General features: G+C 48.9%; 1 protein-coding gene across 12 annotated transcripts in view; it reads left to right on the forward strand.

Annotated features, from left to right (window-relative positions):
- The first annotated feature begins 877 nt into the window (after positions 1-877).
- Positions 878-22,953, forward strand: part of IP6K1 (inositol hexakisphosphate kinase 1) — a 116,608-nt gene continuing 94,532 nt past the window's right edge. For 3 of the 12 annotated variants that reach the window (XM_065553169.1, XM_042845360.2, XM_065553170.1), the window contains exon 1: positions 1,204-1,343. The gene's annotated coding sequence lies outside the window, so the exon portion shown is untranslated. Of the gene's footprint in view, positions 1,344-22,953 lie in introns of all 12 variants that reach the window. The other 9 variants (XM_042845359.2, XM_065553168.1, XM_042845365.2 and 6 more) reach the window with 6 other exon arrangements.

The raw sequence follows: 22,953 nt of genomic DNA on the forward strand, positions 1-22,953 counted from the left end.
ACCCCCCCCAAACTGCCCCCCAGGACCCTACCCCCTACCCATACCCTGACTGCCCAAAACCTTATCCACACACCTCCCAGAAAGCCCCCCCCGAACTCCCGACCCCCCCGTCTCTTGACTGCCCCCTCCAGAACCTCCCTGCCCCTTCTCCGACCCCCTGGCTCCCTTGTCGTTGGCCTTCGGTTCGCCTAAGGTCTCTCTGGGAGCTTGCTCAGGAACGGCCTGAGCAGTTCTCCCAGCACGCTGGGCAGCAGCAGGGGAGGAGCTGCAGACTGCCGGAGGTGAATGCAGGGAGTGAGTGAGCTATGCTGCAGGGGGAGGAGGGACTCTCTCTTGCTGTCGGAGCCCCATGTAAGTGGCACCATCCGGCTGCCCGCGTGCTCTGCATGGGGGGGGGGGGGGGGAGAGGGAAGTCCGGACATTAACAAATTCCCCCCGGACGCTATTTTTAGTTCAAAAATCCGGACATGTCCGGGGGAATCCGGACGAATGGTAACCCTAAAACTAGTAAAACTCCCATGAAACATTAACAGGTTAATACTCCCTATTCGGTCACAGAGGGTCAGAGAAAGAGGTCAGAGGGTGGGACCATTGGGGGGTCAGAGGGCAAGTCTCATTGCGGGAGTCAGAGGGCAGGTCCCATGAGGGTCAGAGGGAGGGGGGTCAGAGGCCAGGTCCCATGGGCGGGTGTCAGTGGAAAGTGGTCAGAGGCCAGGTCCTATGGGGGTCAGAGGGAAGAGGTCAGAGGCCAGGTCCTATGGGGGTCAGAGGGAAGAGGTCAGAGGCAGGTCCCATTGAGGGGGGCATTTGGCAGGTCCCATTGGGAGGGTCAGAGGGAAGGAATTAGAGGGCAGGTGGGTCCCATGGGGAGGTCAGAGGGCGGGTCACGAGGGGGTGCCACCGAGGCGTCAGGGAAAGCGCTCAGTGCCAGGCCCCCATACCGCGCCTTGATTGGATGGTTCCCGATTCTGTTGGCCAATGGGCGGTCGCGGTCCCCGTGGGTCGGACGCGTCACGTGTGCCTAGCGTGTGTCGGAACCCGCCGGCGGCTCCGCCAGCGGAGCGACCCTTTAAGTGTTTGAAGGACAGCTCCATTAGCTTGTCAACGTCCTGGCTGCGCATTGGCGGGAGGGCTCGTGCTGTGATTGGTGCTCATCTCGGGGAAGTGCGGACCTGGCCGGCACGGTTGCTATGACGGCAGCTGGCAGAGTCTCCGCCTTCCCGGGCGCCGCCATCTTGTTGTTGATTGGAACGGATCAGGAGCGGGCGAGGGGGCGCCAGGACCGAGCCGGAACCGGGGGTCCCAGCGCCGCGTCCCCCGGGCGGCAGGGAGAGCCCGTCCTGGTGAGTGAGGGCGTCCCCAGGGCGCCGGGACGGGTTGGGGAGGGGCGAGCATACACCGGCCGGGGCTTGGGGCAGGGGAGCGAGTCCTGCGGGTGGGGGAGCGCGGGGCTGGGAGCAGACGTGGGCCGAGAGGCGTGGGGGATGGGGATGGGGGCGGCGGCAGGGCTGGGCCTATCCTCCACGTACCGCACTGCTATAGCCAGGAGGGAATGGGGGTGGGGGCTTTGTTAAAATGTTTCCCTAGACGTTGAAAGGACGGTTCCCCTCGTTGTTAGCACTGTTTGTTTGTTCGGGGGGCTTTACCGGTCTTATAATCCCAGACTTGTAAATGTCGGGGACAAACTAGCGATCGTTACAACAACGAACTTCTGTTTAACGCGACATTCTACAGGACTCTGGCCATGAGATCTCTCTCTAACAGGTGTTGACTTGGAGCGAGCATCATTATAACGCTGTCCTGTCTAGTGATTTGTGAGTTGAATCTCTATTAGAGACAGGGCATGTTTATCGAATGGCAATGTTAATTAAAAAAAAAAAGGACCAGATGTGCTGGTTAAAGGAAGTTTTAATTCTAACAAAAGGTGCCAGCTTGACATCACTGGAGGTGTAATATGCTTGTTTGCCCATTGGGCTGGGGAATTGGACTGAGACCAACATTTGTGGACCACCAGATAGGAGTCAGGCTGAAGCATGTGAGACATAGTGTACTGACTTTTGCTCAGTTCTGACCTGGACTGGATTTGAATTAGTCACAGGATTTATAACCCTCAAGGGTCTTAATGCTCTAAGCCTGCCGCCCGTATTTCTCTCTGTAAATGTGCTGTGGTATATCTGTGGTACCTTCCCAATTACCCTATGTCATGGCATATTGCCACCTTAGCTGCTCCTCTTCCATCCAGATTCACCTGGGTTTAACTTTTCTTTTGTAGTTTCCAAAGCGTCAATTTATTTGTTAATATAGCACAGTGCATGGATGGTATGATCTTGTGTATATTGCCCCTTCTTCATTTAACGGTTTTTGTTTTGGTTGTTTTTTTTAGTGTGGGTAAGTTAGTTTGCCTGAAGTTGGCTGACAGTTTATCATAAAAACAAAGAGGAGTTTTATGGCACCTTTAAGACTAACCAGTTTATTAGCCCACGGAAACGTATGCTCTATGACCCATAGACTCCTCCTTGTTTTTGCTGAAACAGACTAACATGGCTATCCCTCTGAAGTTTATCACAAGTTTGTCATTAAAAACCCCATATGCCAATATGCTTAGAGCAGGTTCTGTTTGAGCTGTGCATTTGCATCTGCTAAATTAGTGAAGATGTATATATTCAGTAAATGGCTCTTGGTCAGGGAATCTGTATTGCAGTTAATATGGCAAAGAGCTAGGGCTCAGATTCCTCTTTTAAAAAATCTCTCACATCTCAGTAATGCTAAAATCGGTCTCTCTTACCCACTAGGCAGTTTCACTGTTAAAATGACTATGTAGTTAGGGTTGTGATAGCTGTCCCTGGGAATCTGCAGCTCTCTTCCCTGCCCCTTAGAATTCTGTAAAATATTTCTTGGGTTGTGATAGCCCAGCTCCGAGCTGAATCTTTTGTTTTCATTTCAGAACTTTGAGCAGTTAAAGATGATGTGTTTTGGGAAAACTAAACACACAAACTGTCCGTGGAGGCAACGTTGGGCTGAGATTGAACTACATAAAATTCAGGATCTCTCTTTGGTTTTTCAAATATGCTAGGCACTGAATCTTCCCCCAGCATCTTCAAATGATGGTTCATACTTTCCCCATGCCCTTCAATGCAGCTGTTTATTTAGATGAGCTGCAGGCAGTCTTACACTGCTTAGGTTTGCTTCACTGGCTTACAGTTTCCTGTTTACATCTTCTGGCTTCACTTCCCATTTAAAGGTGGCAGGGGTATTTAGAACAGTATGAAAAAATCATCCTCTGTTCCTTCCCTGGGGGCTATCACCTTTCAGCTGCTGTGGGTGGTGACCACATGAATTGAAGAGGACACTGGGTGGGGAAAGTTGAAGGCCACAAGGGCAGGGAGAGATCAGAGTTACTATTGGGAGTCTCTTCTGAACAGTGAGGTCCTTGGCTTGCTGCTCGCAGCAGCCAACTCTGGTTCTTCACAACTTTCCCATGTGACAGCCTCTCCTGCTAATGAACAGTCTGTGGTTGAGATAGCCACCTGACAGTGGGGCCAGGAGCCACTCAGGTGTACCTCTTCCTTGAAGAAGCATTCATCCACAAGCAGCAGGCATTTGCTCAGATTTTTAGGATTAGCAGTACAGTGGAATGACCTAGTGATGCATACTCAAGCGTCTCTTCTGCCTTCTGTTTGATTCTCAGCTCTTGGTTGTCTGTCTGTTCATGCAAGTTCTGTGTACGTATTTGTAGCTCTGGTCTTCTCAGATTCGTATTGGAAGTGCTGCTACGGCAGTCTGTTGAAGCCCAGTCTATCAAAATATTACCCTAAATGCAGTATTGTTTTAGTCAGACCCTCAAGCAGAAGGAATGTCTCTTGAAATCAGTCCGAGTGAGCTAATCATAAATGCACAGATCTTTCATAGATTCGGTTGGGTGGATGGGACTTGGCTGTGCTTCTAAGGTCACCCGTATATAGTTTCTGATTATTTACATTCACAAACACCAGAGTTGTTGCATTTGGCTCAAGTTCTGTAAGTTTTGTTTGTACACAGTATACTTAACTGGCATCTGTCCAATCATAGAATCCTAGAATATCAGGGTTGGAAGGGACCTCAGGAGTTCATCTAGTCCAGCCCCCTGGTCAAAGCAGGACTAATCCCCAAGGTGAATTGTTTTTAAAAAATCTGATTTTAATTGAATTTTTAAATTAAGTTAACAAACAAACAAACCCTAAACTCATTTAAAACTAAATTTGAACTTGCCAACCTTTAAACAATTTAAAAAAGGGATCAATGAACACTGGTAAACTTTAACTAACGATTTGAAAGCTGCTTTTTTCTATACAGAATCAGATGGAAAACATCTTTAACTTTTGAGGTCATGCTTTGTAAACATGGCACAATATCCGATGCACTGCATTAAGCATCTAGATCGTTTTCAGTCTTTATAATGGAGAGAATGCTAGTGCTTTTTTCTAAATGTCAGTACTTTCAGTTTCTGTTCCGCAGAAAACCTTTTTTCCTTAATTACTTTTGGTTTCAATTTAGCAGAAATCTCTAGTTTAGTTTTTGCAGTCTATTCGTCAGTCATCTAACCTTTTTAAGATTATAGCTTCTTCTAGCCTAGATTTCAGCATTGGGAAGTGAGGAAAACACTTTGGCAGTTTTATTCAATTAATAAAAACAATTTCTAACTTGTTTTGCATTCTTTAAAGTTTAATTCCAATTTCCAAATGTACCTTGAGTCAAATCATGAGTACATTAATTACATAGTAAACAGCATGATGAATTATATATTTTCTATAGCAGATCAGACTTGTGGTCCCTCTAAGACCAGACAGTTTCTTCCTAAAGCCTGCAAATTAAAAGTTAGTGCATATTGTGGCACATGAGGGTTTATATCTCTTCTGAACTATTGCTGTCTTTGTTAATCCTTTCTAATGTAACTCTGGATTTTATCTGTATAAATGCTCAGTCCTTTAGAGTCCTCTTAAGATCTTGGGCTAGGTCTATACTACCCGCCTGAATCGGCGGGTAGAAATCGACCTCTCGGGGATCGATTTATCGCGTCCCATCGGGACGCGACAATCGATTTCCCCCAATCGGCGCTCTTACTCCACCAGCGGAGGTGGTAGTAAGCGCCGCCGACAGAAAGCCACAGAAGTCGATTTTGCCGCCGTCCTCACAACGGGGTAAGTCGGCTGCGATACGTCGAATTCAGCTACGCTATTCACGTAGCTGAATTTGCGTATCTTAAATCGACTCCCCCCTGTAGTGTAAATGTACCCTTGGTCTCAATATCCTGTGGCAATGACTTCTACGGGCTAATTGAGCTGTATGTGTAAAGTGTTTTGTTTTTACCAGTTCTAAGTTTGCATTTAATGCTTTTCCATTCATTCTTCTTTTATGAGGGAGGATGATAAGGGACTGATATACCTTTTTCTGTACCATTTGTTATTTTATATGCTGCTTTCATGGCCCTCTTCTTTGTCATCTCTAAACTAGATAGCCTGTCTTTTCAATCTCTTGTCATTCAGAAATCTTTCCAGGTCATGAATTGTCCACCTCTGAACCTCTTCTATTTCCGCTATCCTTTTTTTGTGATGTGGTAAGCAGAACTGCACACAGTGTTCTATGTGAGGGCCTTGGTATTGTCTCTGTTGCTCTTTTAGTAAAAGAAGACTTGGAGGAAGGTGAGACTGGGCTGAGACATTGTGCCTTTCACTTTTAGGCCACTAGTTTAAATTCAACCTTAGTTGATAGTGATGGAAAATCATCGGACATCTATTCAACTTCTGTGAACTGAGGGAACAAGCGGTTTCTGTTCAGAGGGCTATATCACAGATGGCACTAAACTCTCAGCAGAGAGGCCAGTGATAGCCTTTCAAGTGTAGACAAGCCCTTAGAGCAGGCCTGCACAACTCGTAAAGCGGCGAGGGCCATATTACTCCAAAGAAAACAGCTGAGGGCCAAAACCCCCCGGCCCCGCGGAAACACCCCCCCCCCCCCCCCCCGCCAGCGCTGCCCGGCCCCGCTGAAACAACCCCTCCTTCCTCAGCACCACCCCGCGGCTCCCCCCCACCCCAGCTCACCTCTGCCTCTGAACACTCCGCCCCGCTTCCCCCTCCCCCCCCCCCCCCGCTTCCCGTGAATCAGCTGTTCACGCGGGAAGCCTGGGAGGGCAGAGAAGCAAGTGGCAGCTTCGTGCTCAAGCCTAGGGAGGTGGAGACGGAGCAGAGGTGAGCTGGGGTGGGGGGAGCAGCCCGCACCACAGCATGTAACCCGGGGGGGAGGGGCGCAAAGGGGAACCGCTCCCCGCCCCAGCTCACCTCCGCTCCGCCTCCCTGGGCCTGAGCGCAAAGCCGCTGCTTGCTTCTCAGCCCTCCCAGGCTTCCTGCGCGAACAGCTGATTCGCGGGAAGCGGGGGGACTGCAAGCTCAGCCTGACCCGGTGCTCCAGGCACTGTGCGGTGGCGGCATGGCCCGGCTCCAGCCGAGCGGCGCGGCTGTAGCACCACCAGCCACCTCCAGGCAGCGCGGTAAGGGAGCAGGGAGGGGGTGTTGGATAGCGGGCAGGGGAGTTCAGAGGGGTGGTGGTGGGGGGGGGGGGTGGATAGGGGTCAGGGTGGTCAGAGGGCAGGGAACAGGGGGATTGAATGGGGGCAAGGGTTCCAGGGGGCAGTCAGGAAGGAGCAGGGGTTGGATGGGGCGGCGGGGGGCAGTCAGGGGACAGGGAAGGGGGGTGGATGGGGCGGCGGGGGGCAGTCAGGGGACAGGGAAGGGGGGTAGATGGGGCAGGGGTCCCAGGGGGGGCATCAAGGAACACGGGGGGGTTGGATGGGGCAGGAGTCCCGGGGGGGGGGGTGTGGGCCAAAAAGCGCTCAGGACTGGGGCAGTGGCTGAGCCCCATGTCCCGCTGGGGGGGGGGCAGTGCGCGAGGGCTCCGTGCCCTGCTTGGGGTCTGGGGGGCGCGGCGGCGTGCGCTCCGTGTCCTGCTTGGGGCGGGCGGGGGGGAGGCCTGGCAACGCACGGGGGCTCCGTGCCCATGTCCTGCTTGGGGTGGGGGGTGGGACAGCTAGTGGCGCGCGAGGGCACAAAAATATCCTTGCGCCGGGGGAGGGGGGAGGGCGCCTGAAAGCCCCACCCCCACAGCTCCGATTGGGCTGGACTCAGCCGCCCGCATTGCTGGCTCCTGTCGGCGAGCAGGCACGCCACTGGGAGCTGCCCCAGGAAGCGCCGCCACGCTAGCCTTGGGACTTTGGTGGTGATGGTGAGCGAGCGGTTAAAGGGTGTCCTGAACAAATGTGCAGTTGGGACGCGAGACAGATGTGTGTGTGTGGGGTTTAGAATCCCCCGCGGGCTGCACAGTGAGCCCCCACGGGCCGCATGTTGTGCAGGCCTGCCTTAGAGAGAAGAGAACGCGTAAGAAAGGACAAACTTTTCTCTTAGATGTTGTAATCTTCTATTTTCCCTGCTGTTTAAACAGAAGGAGTGTCTATTCCCCAGCAAAAACAGCTAGTGGTGTTCTGTTATTTTCTTTGTTGGGCCTGTCTTGTAGGAGGTGACTTCTGGGTACTCGTCTGGCTCTGTCAATCTGTTTTTTCACTTCAGCAGGTGGGTATTGTAGTTTTAAGAATGCTTGATAGAGATCTTGTAGGTGCTTGTCTCTATCCGAGGGATTGGAGCAAATGCGGTTATATCTTAGAGCTTGGCTGTAGACGATGGATCGTGTGGTGTGTCCTGGATGGAAGCTGGAGGCATGTAGGTAAGTGTAGCGGTCAGTAGGTTTCCGGTATAGGGTGGTATTTATGTGACACCACTAGCTGTCACCTTCAGCCCCCAACTAAAACCTCTCCAGCACATCATCAGAGATCTACAACCTATCCTGAAAGATGATCCTTTACTCTCTCAGATCTTGGGAGACAGACCTGTCCTCGCTTACAGACAACCCCCCAACCTAAAGCAAATACTCACCAGCAACCACACATCACTGAACAAAACCACTAACCCGGGAACCTATCCTTGTAACAAACCCCGATGCCAACTCTGTCCACATATCTATTCAAGTGACATCATCATAGGATCTAATCACATCAGCCATACCATCAGGGGCTCGTTCACCTGCACATCTACCAATGTGATATATGCCATCATGTGCCAGCAATGCCCCTCTGCCATGTACATTGGCCAAACCGGACAGTCTCTACGCAAAAGAATTAATGGACACAAATCTGACATCAGGAATCAAAATACTCAAAAACCAGTGGGAGAACACTTTAACCTGTCTGGTCATTCAATGACAGACCTGTGGGTGGCTATATTACAACAGAAAAACTTCAAAAACAGACTCCAATGAGAGACTGCTGAGCTGGAATTGATATGCAAACTAGACACAATCAACTCCGGTTTGAATAAGGACTGGGAATGGCTGAGCCATTACAAACATTGAATCTATCTCCCCTTGTAAGTATGCTCACACTTCTTATCAAACTGTCTGTACTGGGCTATCTTGATTATCACTTCAAAAGTTTTTTTTCTCTTAATTAATTGGCCTCTCAGAGTTGGTAAGACAACTCCCACCTGTTTATGCTCTCTGTATGTGTGTATATATATCTCCTCAATATATGTTCCATTCTATATGCATCCGAAGAAGTGGGCTGTAGTCCACGAAAGCTTATGCTCTAATAAATTTGTTAGTCTCTAAGGTGCCACAAGTACTCCTGTTCTTCTTTTTGCGGATACAGACTAACACGGCTGCTACTCTGAAACCTGTCATTATTCCCCAGCCTGAGACCTAGCCATTCTGATCAGGATCTTGGCTTATTAAAGAGATGTCTGTCACAGTCCCGGGCAACTTCAATTATGTTCCCCCTCCTGGGTCCAGCAAGGGCACCCACTCTAGGCTTCTGGCTCCTCAGCTGTCACCTCTCTTGTGGGGAGACCTGTTTCTCTCCCCCTTCTGGCTCTCCAGACTGCACAGTTCCCTGTTACACTGCGAATTCCCCAGCATGTCAGACTGCCTAAGCAGGTCTGCTTTGCTTTCTCGTTAGAGGCTATAAACTGTAATTACCCACAGTTAAGTTACCCCACAGCTCTTTCTAAACAAGCACATTTATTCTTAAGATGAAAGCATTAGCAAAAAACATATTAAAACAATAAACAAACCAACACACATGTCAGTAATCACCCCCAAGTCTAATAAGGGCTCCGGTAGGCAAACAGTTCTTTAAACCTCAGGTTTTTCTGTGGTTACTAATTCATAACAGCTGTTAGCTCAGAACAGTCACATCCATGAGTCTGAGTCCCTCCTTTTACAGTCTATCTTTGATCTACGGAGACCTTGAATAAGTAATTAGCCAGATGGTGGTTCTCTCCGCAGGCTGTAGCTTCAAAAGGTTGGGTCTGCCTTCCTCTTCCCCTGGGTATTTCCTGGGAAACCCACTTAATTTTGTTTCTTCCAAAAGTGCCGCCTTGTCTGTCACATTGTTTAAGATATTTTGTTTGGTTGGTTTTTTTTAAGCTCATAATACCTTCCAGCGTCTTTTTATGATGTTTCTGTGTTCCCTGTAAGTTGTGTGCTTGGGTGGCCATGCAGGAGAGATTCAAATGCTGCCCAGCTGATTAGAGTGTGTGCACAGCTGGCAGCATGTGTTGAGGTGCTCCTCCCCCCCACATTGCTCCATCATGCAGCTGCTCCTGGAACCCTCCTGCTGGCTGTGCAGAGTGTGTGTGTGTGTGGGGGGGGAGACGGTGTTGATGTCAGAGTATCCTCCTCCCCCTGTACTCCATCTCTGCAGAGCAGGGCAGAGGGGACAACCTGGCTCAAGAGGACTCAGAGCTGCTGAAGTCTGAATGGTGAGTGACTGAGTGCCTTTCTTAATGAGACAGTGTGCTGTTTCTGAGATATCCCGAGCAGCCAGCTCACGCAGTCTCAATCTCTTTCTCTCTTCCCCCCACCATGTACCCCATCTCCACAGAGCAGGGGAGGGGAGACAACAGGGCTCAGGACAGAGCAGGGGAGCTTTCAGTGAGTATCTTAAAAAGAGTGAACAGCTTTCCCCAACAGCCAGCACCCACGAACAGTGTGTCTGTGACACACTCACATCCCAACAGATACTAGTGGTGGTGGTGTTGTTACTACTTGGTACTTCCTGCAATGCACATGTATTCTCTGTAATTTTATTCCTTCTAAGGGTGTTATTTTAATGTTTTGACTGGTCTATGCATGTTGTAATTTTTGTTTCTCTCTTACACTTAAATTGAATTCTTTGGGTAGTGAGTTCTAAAATGACTAACCTGTCCTGGCTGGAGTAATTATCCCTATGGTAACTTTTAAAAAATATATTGTGATGAGGCAAGGCCAGATGGCTACAGTAAAGTAGTGAGGAACAGGTATGTTAGCCCCAGGCTAAACAAATCCCTGGTACCATAGTAACCAAATGGCAGTTGCTCCAGGTTAATCAAGACACCTGGGGCCAATTAAGATCCTTCTAGAAGGCAGTGGAGATAGCTAGACTGATTGGGACACTTGAAGCCAATCAAGGGCTGGCTGGAACTAGTTAAAAGCCTCCTAGTTAGTCAGTGAGGGGTGGGTGTCAGGAGCTATAGGAGGAAGCCGTGCTGTTGGAGGAACGAAGCCGTACAAATCCATATCAAGTGCAAGGAAGGAGGCCCTGAGGTAATGGTGAAGGAGATATTGAGTGGGGGCTGCGGGGGGGGGGGGGAGTGGCCCAGGGAATTGTATATGTCCTATTTCCAAAAAGTCAGCTACCATAGCTGCTAATTTTAGGGTCCCTGGGCTGGAGCCTGGAGTAGAGGGCAGGCCTAAGCTCCCCCCTCCCCTCCCTGATTAATCACTGAGACTGGGAGACAGAGAGTGTGTGAAGGAAGGTTGCTTCTCCTCACCTCCCTTGTTGGCTTATGATGAAAATGGCTCAGTAAGTTGTGACCCTTGCCTCTAGAGAGAGAAGGGCTACATGGAGGGTCACAGTGAGCCTCTGAGGCTATCAAAATCCACCAGGAAACGCAGGACCCATGGAGTCAAGGACAGAGCTTTGTCACAATATATTATATCTAGGTTGATGGTTTCAACTGGTGGCGCACAAGCACACACTACCTCGGTGCACATAAAATTTATTCCACACATGGATGTAAAAAAATTAGAGGGAACATTGCCATGTTCTCTCCCCCCCCCCCCCAGCAAAGTTGTATACAAGCTAACAACAACATGTGAACTTTGTATTTATAGTACATTAGATTCCATAGCTATTTAAACTTAAATCAATAATTTCTCCCAAAGATATTGCAGGAAATAGCCATATCTGTCAGTCTATCATTATCCTATGGGAATGACAGGGAGAGAGGCTACAGCCTAAATATTCTGGGTTGCTGTGGGAGCTGAAGGAGTGCTATTTCAGAGAAGCATAGCTGTGTGGGGCCACCTAGATGGGTGAGTAACCACTGAGTTGGAAAAAGTGCACTGGCATGGCAGGGTACACGTTGGGGCACTTGCTATCTAACCACAGTGATGCGAGGAGTGTTACTCCAGCCAGAGCTGTATCATTAAAAGGGCTGCTCCCTTGGGAGGATGAATAAACGGGCAAGACTGTGAGATGCATGTGTAGGGGTCCCAGATGACACCAGGGCTGGAGACCGGAGTCACTGGGGCGTTGTTCTGGAACTATTCCATAAGAAGCCAGTCAGGACTCTGGGGGAGCATGCCTCCTCTCTCTGAGCATACTGTCTCCAGAGCAAGAAACTTACACAGCTTCGACCTTCCTGTGTCTGACCTCAGAGCATTCAGCATCCCCTTCCACACTGTGCGCTTCCCACAGCGAGTCTGCCTGGGCAGGGCTCCTGGGGAAAGTCAGAGGGCCCTGCACCCAAACTCTGCAGTCAGACGTGACTCTCAGCCAGTCAGTAAAACAGAAGTTTTATTAGTCGACTGGAACACAGTGTAGAACAGAACTTGTTAGCACAGAAATCAGGGACTTTCAGCCAAGTCCATCTTGGGCGGAGGGGAGCCCAGGGCCAGGGCTCTGGCCCTCCCCCGAGCCAGCTGAGACTGACTTGCTTCCAGCTGCCTGGCCCCTGTCCTACCTGTTGTTGCTCCTCTGGTCTTTGTCTCGCTTCCCGGGCCAAGAGTCACCTGGTCGCATTCCCCTCCTGGATCTCAGGTTACAAAGGGGTGGCCATAGCTTCTGTGCAGGCAGCTGGAGTAGCCTCTGGAAAAGTCATGCACCCTTATTCCCACCACTTAGACATTGGTGTGATACACAGGGAAACTGAGGCACACACAGCATTCACAGAAAACAGTAAGACTCTGACTCATATAAGCTCACATATAACATAAGGGAAAATCCCCACTTTGTCATGCCCTGTAAACAAGGAACACTGCCCCTCCCTCCCCCTCCACTGCCTTCTGTGCACATCTGTCTTTAGAGCCCAGACTGTTAGGTTGGAGCACTGGAGGCAGAAGATAGCAAATAAATGCAGTACTAGTGCCTGACTTGAAACTTGTATAGCTCATGGTTCAGTAAATACTGAACTTAATTGTTCTTCATTATAAAACATTTAGCATCTTGCTCCGCTTGCAAAACTTTGAAGGGTCTCCTCTCTTGTGCTGTTACTCAGGCGAAACAGCCACAGACTAAGGCTTTGTCTACACTAGCACTTTTGTCGGTCAGGGTTGTGGAAAACACTTTTCCCCTTCCCCCCCCACAACCCACATAAGTTTCACCAACAAAAGCACCGGTGTGGACAGCACTACGTTGGGGGGAAACACTCTCCCACAGACATAGCTACTGCCTTTCCTTGGGAGTGGTTTAATTATGCCGGCGGGAGAGCTCTCTCCCACTGGCATAAAGCAGCTTCATGGGAGACCTTACAGCAGCACAGCTGAAGTGGTAACAGCTGTGCCGCCGCAAGATCTGTAGTATAGACATAGGCCATATCTACAATGTATTTTTTCGCCAAAAATTTTGTCAACTATCCAAAAGCGCCAAAAGAAAATCATTGTTGCATGTTCACACTATCTTCCTCTGTTGGCATAGCGCAGGGATCGGCAACCTTTGGCACGTGGCCCGTCAAGGAAATCTGCTGGCGGGCTGGGAAGGTTTTGTTTATCTGCAGCGTCCCCAGGTTTGGCCGATTGCAGCTCCCACTGGCCACAATTTGCTGTTCCAGGCCAATGGGGGCTGCGGGAGAACACATCCCGCGGCCCATGCCCACAGGGGCAATTTGAATCAGGGAGGCTTTGATGGAACACTTTGAAGATTTGAACCAGTAATGTATGTTGCTGTGCTCAGGACTGCAATGCTTAATGAAATTAAGTTTTGCAAGGAAGTACTTGAGATTTTTGTGGCCTAGATTCAATGTACGCAAGTGATTTAACTGCTTGTGTATTTGTTGCTGCCATCTGCTATCACAATTTGCAGGAAACAAAGTTATTGTCCTTCAAAACACCACACAGACACACAATTGCTGGAGGGGAGAGGCAGTACCAGGGGAGAGCCAACTTTCAGAGCTGTGCGTAAGTCCAGCTATCATTTGAAAAAGTGTCCGGGGGGTGGAGTGAACGGGACAGGAAGAAGTCCCACACGGTGGAAAAGAATTTGCGGGTGGAGTTCGGGGAGGTCATGGGAAAGAAATTCTGAATGTGCTGAAGGAGAGGGTGGGCACACATCTGCTCAATCTGGAGGGTTATGAGGGGCAGTTCGCTTTTCCATAACTTTAATCATCCTCTCTGTTGCGGCCTTAGTGTAGGCCTCTTTTTTTTTTTTTTTTTGTCCTGCCTTTTCAATTTCCCTCCACTGCCTGCATTCCCTGTTTTCTGCATCTGAGCATTGCATCACCTCCTGGAACATGTCTTCCTTGCTCCATCTTGTGCACTTTCTTATCCAGCAGAGATGCCCTGCTTGTGTGTAGGGAGTGCCTCTGAAGGCCACATCTGCAGAAGCTCAAGGAACAATACACAGAAGCATGATTGTTAAGTACACGCACAACATTGAAATAGTTCAGTAAAATACACCTCTACTACCATATCAATCACTTTCTTACTGACCTGTGACAAGCACACATGCTGGAGAACACACCAAGCATGGTGAGTTTACCCTGGGGTGGAGGGCATTGTACATGGAGAGAAGAGCAATATGAAAGGGTCATGGAGCAATCGATTAGGGACAGTATTCTAAATTTTCCCACCCTTTTCCATAGGCGGGGGTCATTGTACTAGATATCTCACTCCCAAGAGTAAGCAGGGGAGCAAGGGTGCATCTACTGCACACTTGCAGTTTCTTCCCCGATCCCTATGGTGCTTGCCTGTATGCCTCTTTGGTCCCTGCATAAGTGATTGCAGAATGGCACAGGAAACTTTACTTCAATGGGAGAAGGAACAAAGCAGCTCTGTCAAGGAACTTTCCTGGAGGATCTTTTTGGAGGATTCCTGTGAAATCTTGGTGTGCATCAACACCCTGTTCCGCCATGCTGCTTAGCTGCATGGGTAAATGTCCAGCACACACAAACCCAGCCGGCCTTGTACATTTCTATGCCTTCAACCCACCTCTGCACTTCACAAAGCAAAATCACTTACCCGGGGTCTCCTCTTCTGCTTCTTGCTCGCCAGAGTGCGACTACCGACACTGGCTAGACCTCTCCGGAGTGGAGAACAGCTCCTGACCTGACACACCACCAGGTGACATTGCTGTGGGCTCCACATTGTCATCTGCCGCCTCCTCCTTTGTCAATGACTTCGTTCTCTGGGTTAGGTCCATTTTCTGCTGGCTCCAGCCCCGCCGAAGTATCCACAGGGCTCTTGGCAGTGGAGGTGGGGTCGCTGCTGAGGATTGTGTCCAACTCCTTATAGAAATGGCAGATCTTCAGCGCAGTACCAGAGTGATGATTTGTCTCCCTTGCATTCTGATATGCCTGCCTCAGCACCTCAATCTTTGCTCTGCACTGCAATGTGTCCTGATATAGCCCTTTTCGCACAAGCTTCACGAAATCTGCCCATAGGTATCAAAATTCCTACGGCTGAAGTGCAGCTGGAACTGCACAGCCTCCTCTTCCCAAATACTGAGCAGATCCAACAGCTCTGCAGTGCTCCAAGCAGGAGAGCATTTGCCGTGTGGAGCTGCTGTGGTCAGCTGGGAAGATGTGATGTGAGCTCTCCATGGCGAGCAAACAGGAAGTGAAATTTCACTGGGGCTTTAAAGGAGGAGGGGCCAATGATTGCTTATCTGGCTGCAGTGCAGCAGAGTTGGAACTGCTGACCAGAATGGTCAGGATCAGCATTGTGAGACACCTTCTGAAGGCCAATTAAAGCAAAATCAAGCATGGTGTCTACAGTGGCACTTTGGTGACACAACTTTTGCGTAAAAATCCCCCTATGACTCTTGTCGAGGTGATTTTATTTTGTTGCCAAAACTGGGGAGTTTTGTTGCCAAAAGTGGCATTGCAGTGTGTACACCTCCACTGTTTTGTTGCCAAAAGCTGTCTTTTGTGGAGAAAAACTCTGCAGTGTAGTCAAGGCCTTAGCCTCATATTGTCACTGGGTTCCATGGATATGGATGGGGGAGTTCACACCTCTTGGAGCTATTGGCTTAGGCAATCAGCACTTCAGCCTGGTGAGTTTCAAACACTGGGAAATCACAGCCCTTCTGTTGCGGCCCATCCTCTCCTTAGAACTTGTTTACATGGGGAAGTAATCCTGGGATCAGGTAGTGGTGTGAATTTAAAGTGGTATAGTTACACTGGTATAACTGCCCAAGTGGACATTCTTATCCCAATTCTGATAAGGCATTCTGACTGGGAGAACTGTTCTTTTTGTAGGAAAAAAGGAGTACTTGTGGCACCTTAGAGACTAACAAATTTATTTGAGCATAAGCTTTCGTGGGCTACAGCTCACTTCATTGGATGCATAGAATGGAACATATAGTAAGGATGGATATATATATATATATATATATATATATATATATATATATATATATATATATATATATTACTGTGTGTGTATGTGTATACACACACACACACACACACACAACATGAAAAGGTGGGAGTTGCCCTACCAACTCTAAGGGGCTAATTAATTAAGATGAGCAATTATCGGGGGGGGGGACGACTTTTGTAGTGATAATCAAGATGACCCATTTCAGACAGTTTGACAAGAAGGTGTGAGGATACTTAACATGGGGAAATAGATTCAATATGTGTAATAGCTCAGCCATTCCCAGTCTCTATTCAAGCCTAAATTGATGGTATATAGTTTGCATATTAATTCAAGTTCAGCAGTTTCTCATTGGCGTCTGTTTTTGAAGCTTTTCTGTTGCAAGATTGCCACCTTTAAGTCTGTTACTGAGTGACCAGAGAGGTTGAAGTGTTCTCCTACTGGTTTTTGAATGTTATGATTCCTGATGTCAGATTAGTGTCCATTTATTCTTTTGCATAGAGACTGTCTGGTTTGTCCAATGTACATGGCAGAGGGGCATTGCTGGCACATGATGGCATATATCACATTGGTAGATGTGCAGGTGAACGAGCCCCTGATAGTGTGGCTGATGTGATTAGGTCCTATGATGATGTCACTTGAATAGATATGTGGACAGAGTTGGCAATGGGGTTTGTTGCAAGGATAGGTTCCTGGGTTAGTGTTTTTGTTGTGTGGTTGCTGGTGAGTATTTGCTTCAGGTTGGGGGCTGTCTGTAAGCGAGGACAGGTCTGTCTCCCACGATCTGTGAGTGAGGGATCATCTTTCAGGATAGATTGTAGATCTTTGATGCGCTGGAGAGGTTTTAGTTGGGGGCTGAAGGTGACGGCTAGTGGCGTTCTGTTATTTCCTTTGTTGGGCCTGTCCTGTAGTAGGGGACTTCTGGGTACTCTTCTGGCTCTGTCAATCTGTTTCTTCACTTCAGCAGCTGAGTATTGTAGTTTTAAGAATGCTTGATAGAGATCTTGTAGGCGCTTGTCTCTGTCTGAGGGATTGGAGCAAATGCGGTTGTATCTTAGAGCTTGGCTGTCGACAATGGATCATGTGGTGTGTCCTGAATGGAAGATGGAGGCATGAAGGAAAGTATAGCGGTCAGCAGGTTTCCGGTATAGGGTGGTATTTATGTGACCATCACTTATTAATACAGTAGTGTCCAAGAAATGGACTGCTTGTGTGGATTGATCTAGGCTGAGGTTTATGGTGGGATGGAAATTGTTGAAATCATGGTGGAATTCCTCAAGGGCTTCTTTTCCATGGGTCCAGATGAAGTATCCTCACACCTCCTTGTCAAACTGTCTGAAATGGGTCATCTTGATTATCACTACAAAAGTGTGGGTTTTTATTTTCCTCCCGCTGATAATTGCTCATCTTAATTAGCCCCTTAGAGTTGGTAGGGCAACTCCCACCTTTTCATGTTCTGTGTGTGTGTATATCTCCTTACTATATGTTCCATTCTATGCATCCGATGAAGTGGGCTGTAGCCCATGAAAGCTTATGCTCAAATAAATTGTAGTCTCTAAGGTGCCACAAGTACTCCTGTTCTTTTTGCAGATACAGACTAACACGGCTGCTACTCTGAAACCTGTCTTTTCCTGCAGAGGAATGAGAGCAGCATGCTAGTTACGTGCAGAGATATGAACTGGAACACTTCACAGTATTCTCTGTATTTTGGGGGAGGGATAGCTCAGTGGTTTGAGCATTGGCCTGCTAAACCCAGGGTTGTGAGTTCAATCCTTGAGGGGGCCACTTGGGGATCTGGGGCAAAATCAGTACTTGGTCCTGCTAGTGAAGGCAGGGGGCTGGACTCGATGACCTTTCAAGGTCCCTTCCAGTTCTAGGAGATGGGATATCTCCATTAATTTATTTTGTAGATGAATGGGGCGAGGGTTTGGAAGTGGTGGTTCATGTCAAGGAAATTCCTACCCAGGAAGCTGCCATTAAGCTTTTCAAGCAGTCCTTCCTTTCCTCATGAATGTCATCACATTGCCACCCTATGATAGTAACTGGATGAAGGGGAACACTTGCAAAGCACTACTTCCTAACCTTTGTCAGCTAGTGCTTATCAATAAGATGTTTCATACCAGCATAGGCATCTGTGTTGTGTGTCCAGTGGCTTTTTCTACATAGAAGAAAGGACCTCCAGTACATTCTGCCTGGCTTCATTTAGAGTCACCTGTGTCTATGTGAACTTGTATGTCAGTCTGGCTGAGTGGCTCTCTAGGCCTTTTTGGAGATGTCACAATCATATAGGAACTCTGTGTTGCCTAGCTGAGACTTTATAATCTCCTACACAGTCCCTGTGCTCCTCAAGTTTAGCATGAGAGGGGCTAAAGCTTACTGAGAGTAGAGGCAGGACAGAGGATGGCTAGATGGAGAGTGAAGAGAAGTGGTTGTGTGGGGGAGAAGGTGATGATTAAAGATACAATGAGGTCACGAATTCCGTGCCTTTTTCTGGGGCAGGGCTGGAGCTGCTGTCAGCTGTGTGGCTGCTGGAACAGTGGACCAGCGGCCAGCCCTCAGCCACCAGCCACTGGAGCTGCCAGCAGGGCTGGAGCAGCTGCAAGCCCCAGCAGTGCTCTCTGTGTCACACACCCACACCCCTGTGTGTTTTTAATAAAAGACAGGAACAAGTTGCAGGTTTCCGTCAATTTTTTGTTCATTGCCCGTGACCTGTCCCTGACTTCTACTAAAAATACCTGTGACAGAATCTTCCTTAGTGATGTTTTACATGCCCTCGCCTCCAAAGGACTGAGCTGCCCATTCACCAGCAGATTGTGGGGTTTTGGGCCATGTTTCACTCACTTGGCAGTGTAAGCTAAACTGGAAGCTGTCTAGTAGTCCCTTTTTTCTTAGGTATTTCTAATGTGCTCATTGCTTTACTATGTGGGAGCTAATGGACTGTCTTGTGATAGTGTGTGCACCAGCCTGAACTAATGTAACTTCTTTTGATTCATCAAAATGTATAGCTGTTGGGGTCACTCTTCATTGAGTGCATTGTAGTTTGGTTTGTAGGAATACTAGAATTGGTAGGTGTCCACAATCACACTTATAGCCATGTATGCACAGTCCTGTGGTGAGGGCATGAAAACATCAGCAGGAGCAAAATAATAAAAAAAAAATTAGATTTTTCATGATCTTGACTTAAAAAAAATCACACTATCAATTTCTCATTTAGGATATGCTTAGGGTTACATTTAGTGTATTGCGCAGCAGAATCAAGCACTGTTCCAGATCCGTTACAAGTAATTACGGTGGCACAGGCTGTCTTGCTTAGCACAGGTATATAAATAAGAGTTTCCATTGCTCAACGTGATGCCCCTGTTCTTTGTTTTTCTAAAGCAGTGGTCTCCAACCTTTTTACACACAAGATCACTTTTTGAATTTAAGTGCAACCCTGCCCATTCCCTGAAGCCCCACCTCCCCTCTCTCCGTCGCTCACTAACTTTCACCAGTCTGGGGCAGGGGTTCGGGGCCAAGGGGTTTGGAGTGTGGGAGCGGGCTCTGGGCTGAGCCTGAAGCAGGGGGTATGGGGTGCAGGTTCTGGGAGGGAGCTCAGGGCTGGGGTGCAGGCTCCTTCTGGCCAGCAGTGACCTCAGGCAGCTCCCAGTTGGCGGCGCAGCAGGGCTAAGGCAGGCTCCCTGCCTGCCGCAGCCCTATGCCACTCCAAGAAGGAGCCAACCCACCCCTGCAGCCCCTGGGGGGGAGGGGGGTCATGGCTCCACATGCTTCCCGTCTCTGCAGGCACCGCCCCTGTAGCTCCCATTGGCTGTAGTTCCCCATTCCTGAGCAATGGGAGCTGCGGGGGTAGTGCTTGCAGGCAGGAGCAGCATGCGGAGACCCCTGCCTCCCCCTGGGCTGTGCTAGCTGCTTTTGTGAGTGGCATGGGGCCAGGGCAGGCAGGGAGCCTGCCTTAGTCCGGAGAGTCTCCAGGATCGACCAGTTGATCACAATCGACCAGTTGGTGACCACTGTTCTAAAGGGACCTGTACACGCACAGGATTTCCCTTCAAAGAATCGTCTCTGCAAAACCTTTAGGACGTGTTTAGTTTCATAGAGTTTAAGGCCAGAAGGGATCATCAGATTATCTAGTCTGATCTGTCACAGGTCATGTATGGTGTCATGAATCGTTAATTAGATGCACTTCAAGAATTTTTTTTTTCCAGAGTAGACTCCTTATTACTGGATTTCAATTTGCAGTTTTCAGGTGTACACTTTGCCACAGTGGGCTGATCTATGACATTGCTGGTGTGCCAAGACATTGCATAAAGAATAAGTGAGTCTTAGCCCTGGAGATATTTTGGTCAATGATGAATTCTTTGAGGAACCCCAAGAAGCAGTGGAGTTTTAAGAGAGATTGAATTGCTGGTGTCATGCTTTTTCCTGAACTAATGATCATTGTTACTAAAGTCTTTTGTAGCTAAAAACATAGGCAATATCATGATTATCACTAGTTGATGTGGGCAAGGTGTAGTGAAGCCAAATGTTAGGAAGGGAATAGAGGAGGAGACTTTTTTTAAGGGGTGGTATAATATGTGAAAGCAAAATTGGGGACTGAAACTGCACTGCTCTGCGTCTTGCTCTGTTTTGTCCTCATCAGTTTTAAAAGACCTGCTAGATCGATGGACCAGTGATAAAGTCCAGTAATTTGGAATCTGACATGACTAGAAATCACTGCATTCCAGCTGACAAGTACATGTGATATGTAATGCATTCTCTTCTAGCTCTGGGAGATTGAGATATGACAGTTCAAAATCTTGTGTACAGTGTTAGAACCATGTCAGTCCCAGGATGTTAGAGAGATAAGGTGGGTGAGATAATATCTTTTACTGGGCCAACTTCTGTTGGTGAGACAGACAAGCTTTCAAGCTACACGGAGCTCTTCTTCAGGTATGGGAATTGGGAAACTTAGGCCTTGTCTATACTGGCAAGTTTCTGCATAGTAAAACAGTTTTCTATGCTGTAACTCCTGAGGTGTACACACTGCCAAGCCACTTAATGCGTTGAAACTGCACAGTTGTAGCGTTCGAAAAAAACCACCCAACGAGAGGCGTACAGCTTTCTGCACCAGGACTACAGCGCTGCGGTGCCAGTGTAGACACCGTGGCAATTACAGCACTGCGATTGGCCTCTAGGAGGTGTCCCACAATGCCTGTTCTCACCTCTCTAGTCATCAGTTTGAACTCTACTGCCCTGCCCTGACGTGACCAACTGTTATCCCCACCCTGTACATTCCTTTGCAAATTTGAAAGTCTCCTTCCTGTTTGCTCGGTCATGCGTGCAATTGTCTTAGCGCATCTTTCCAGGTGGCCATGCCTGCTCCACGCACCAGCATTTGGGAAGAGGAGGCTGTTCAGTCCCAGCTGCGCTCCAGCCATAGGAATTATAATACCTATGGACAGATTTCATGATACGTGATAGGAAGGGGCCATGACCGGGACACATTGCAGTGTTTGAGCTGCGGAACACTTACCACAAGGTGCGGGAGGCAAACCACCACTCCAGTGCTGTGCCCATGAGCTGCTGGCTCTGCAAAGAGTTGGATGCGATACTCAGTGGCAACCCCACCTCCACTGTGAAGGCCCCTATGGAATCTTCATTGGCTCGCGTGCCAGTCGAGAGTGGACCGAGCCAGGAGGAGGAAATCTTGGACGAAGAGGGGGAGAGGGACCCAGAGGCAGAGGATGAATCGGAGGCCAGAGATGCATGCAGCCAGGAGCTCTTTTCTGCCCCGGAGGAGTCTAGCCAGTCACAGCAGTCAGATCTTGGCGAAGCACAAACAGGAAAGGAGGCCTCTCATAAGTGGATCTGATTTTGGGAATTGCTAAAGTGAGTTATTGGGGGCAGGAGTGTTGCAGAAAGCAGGCTTGTCTCCCATCACATGCCTAGTCTGAGCAGCGTAACAGGCTGTTGATAGACTCCCTCACTTCACGGGAATCTCTCTGAGATGTCCAGGAAACTCTCGTGGAGATACTGGGCAATCCGCTGCCGCAGGTTCCTTGGCAGAGCTGCTTTGTTTCTTCTCCCATTAATGGTAACTTTTCCGTGCCACTTTGCTATCACGGGGCGGGGGTGGGAGCGCCATTGCTGCACACAGATAAGCTGCATAGGGGCCAGGGCAGAAGCCACAGACTTGGAGAAGACCCTCCCTTGATTCCCTACTCACCCTCAGCAGTGAGATATCTTCCATAATGATCACATTCTATGGAAAGTGTGGGGACAGGAATGATCATCAGGCCCCCCCTACAGTGCTGGCTGTCCCCAAGAGCCACATGCCCAGTGTACAGCAGGGTCCGGGAAGAGTGATTTACCCTCCCTCTGCCGCTACTTATTTTGTGGGTCTTGTGGCTCATGTGTGCTTGCGTGGGGTCAGCCAGTTAGTGACAGGTATGTGAGTACTGGCTGTATTTTAAAGCACTGAATCAGTGTCTGTGTTGCAAACAATAATACTTTTGTAAAATGTTGCATTTAAACTTCACAGAGATGACCTTGGGAGCTCGGTCTCCCTCTGTTATTGGCGGCAGAACGGCTGCGCAGAATTAGAAAGCGGCCAAGAAGAACTAAGGAGGACTTTCTCCGTGAGGTTATGAGGCACTCTGTCGCTGAGAAACAGGAATTGAAAGAGTGGCAGGACAGCAAGAAGAAGGACTGAAAGGAGAACGCAGCACACCAGAAAGAAGCCACGGAGTGGCTCTTAAACGTTGTGGAGTGCCAAGTGGACACGCTCCAAAGTTCTGCAGCCACTGCTTGTCATCCCAGACGTGCATCACGATGTGATCCCACCTCTCAGTGCCTGTTTCCTGAGCCCAAAAGTGGTGTTCCACTGTGATCAGCACCTCTGAGTGCCACAAGCAATCTCGTGTCATCGCTACTAGGCGTGGCGAGATCAATGCCACACACCTCTTGCCTTTGTAGTTTAAGGAATAACTCCACTGCCACTTGTGACGTGTTGATGAGAGCGAGAAGCATACTGGTCAGCAGTTC

The sequence above is a fragment of the Chrysemys picta genome, chromosome 7 (assembly GCF_011386835.1).
Source record: "Chrysemys picta bellii isolate R12L10 chromosome 7, ASM1138683v2, whole genome shotgun sequence".
Lineage (NCBI taxonomy): Eukaryota > Metazoa > Chordata > Testudines > Emydidae > Chrysemys > Chrysemys picta.